This window comes from Myotis davidii, unplaced genomic scaffold (genome assembly GCF_000327345.1).
Source record: "Myotis davidii unplaced genomic scaffold, ASM32734v1 scaffold570, whole genome shotgun sequence".
Lineage (NCBI taxonomy): Eukaryota > Metazoa > Chordata > Mammalia > Chiroptera > Vespertilionidae > Myotis > Myotis davidii.
The window spans coordinates 3,971,843-3,973,859 of NW_006283631.1; the positions used below are offsets into that span (position 1 = coordinate 3,971,843).

General features: G+C 43.5%; 1 protein-coding gene across 8 annotated transcripts in view; it reads left to right on the forward strand.

The window, feature by feature from the left end:
• Positions 1-2,017, forward strand: part of VEPH1 (ventricular zone expressed PH domain containing 1) — a 209,373-nt gene that overhangs the window by 52,005 nt on the left and 155,351 nt on the right. The gene's annotated exons all lie outside the window — the stretch shown is intronic.

The following is a 2,017-nucleotide window of genomic DNA, read 5'->3' on the forward strand; positions in this document are numbered from 1 at the left end:
GGGCGAGGGGGGGCGGTCCTGGGCTCAGACTGTGCCCCTGAGGATTAGCTGTTGTAACTGGAATTGGTGGTACTGAGGGATGACAGGGAGGGGGCGGGCCTGGTTAGGGGGAGAAATGACTCAGTGGGCACAGAGGTGTGAAAACAAGATCATCCTGGCAGCATTTTGTGTGCGCTTTTATCATTTCACAACCTTTATGTGCAGAAAACTTTTTTTTTCCACTTTTCTTTTGTAAGCAGTTTTATAGGTCTAAGCTGTGAAAGTTACTTGCTGATTCCAAAATAAACCAACTTGGTAAGAAAGTTCTATGACTCTGGAATCCAAGTGTGTTCCTCGTTATTCCGTCTTTAATCCTTCTGGAGTCGCGACTCTACTTTCATAAACACACCTTTTAAATGGCAACACGGCGAAACTGGCAAACCTAACATGAGAAATAGCTGGCGGAAAGGAATAAACTGATCTTAGGTCTGTTTTTCATAACAAGATATTCTGTGCAAATTATATTATTCCACTAGGCTCAGAGTCAAAGATCATGTTTTTTAAAGTTAATTTAGGGATTCCTGCTTCTGCCAATATAGGAAGGTCTATATAAACTGAAACTTTCCAGCACAAAACACCTAGAAATGTGTTTAAACTAGAATAATTAGAAACACTTTAAATGTAGGAATAAATGCTCCTCCCTCCCCAAATAAGAGAAATATCCAGGGGCCAAAGGTAGAGAAGGAACCAAAACAGGAGGGGTAAGGCCAAGAGCTGATGCTGGAGCCCTCCTGGAGGGTGAGGTGTCCCTTCTGTAATGACCAAGTGTTAGTGACTGACCACGTGGGATTAAAGCATAGGCCAGCCTGAGGAGCTAGAGGTGAGGACCTACCTAAAGCCAGACTCTCAGGGAGGTATAGCCCTACTCTCTGCCCCAGCACCAGAAAGGGAAAAGTAAGGAAGTCGCTCTTTGACAGAACCCTACAGATAGAGTCCCTAAGAATTTGTGATGTGGGGCCTGCCCTTACACACATTCCAGATTTAAATGTATGCTCTCTGCCACTGTAACAATAAATTCACAATGAAAAATATGTAAACACAAGTGTGTTTAAATTATTTAAGATCTACAAGAAGAAATGAGAAAACTGAAAAAAAAAAAGACTAGGTTCTTTTTTAAAGAACCAAATATAACCTCTAAAATTAAAAAAAAAAAGTAATTGGATTAAAAAAAAACCCTAAAGAAATTGGGTTAAGTGGCAAATTAGACAAAACTGGTGAGAATATTAAGGAACTGGAAGCAAGAGCTAAGAAAACAATCCAAAAGGTACTCTTTAAATTTGGTATCCTAAAATCCTTTCATTATTCAGAAGGATAATAGAGATAAATTAATTTCACTTTTTTAGTTAAAGGATGTTTCTATTTTTAAGAATAACTACCAAAATCAAAAGGAAATAGAACATCCAAATACAAGGAATAGAGCTAACGGTATATAATAAAACTCTAATATGCAAATCGACCAATCAACAGAATGACTGGTCACTATGATGTACACTGACCACCAGGGGGCAGATGCCCAATGCAGGATCTGCCCCTGGCGGTCAGTGTGCTCCCACGGGGGAGTGCCATTCAGCCAGAAGCCAGGCTCATGGCTGGCGAGCGCAGTGATGGTAACTGGAGCTTCTCCTGCCTCCATGGCAGTGCTAAGGACCCCTTGGGGTATGTCTGCCTGTGGAGAGTGGGACTAAGCTGGCAGGTGGACATTCCCCAGGGGGGTCCTGGACTGCAAAAGGGTGTAGGCCGGGCTGAGGGACTGGAGCTATCCTATATAATAAAAGGCTAATATCCAAATCAACCAAACAACAGAATGACTGGTCACTATGATGTACACTGACCACCAGGGGGCAGATGCCCAATGCAGGATCTGCCCCTGGCGGTCAGTGTGCTCCCACGGGGGAGTGCCATTCAGCCAGAAGCCAGGCTCATGGCTGGCGAGCGCAGTGATGGTAACTGGAGCTTCTCCTGCCTCCATGGCAGTGCT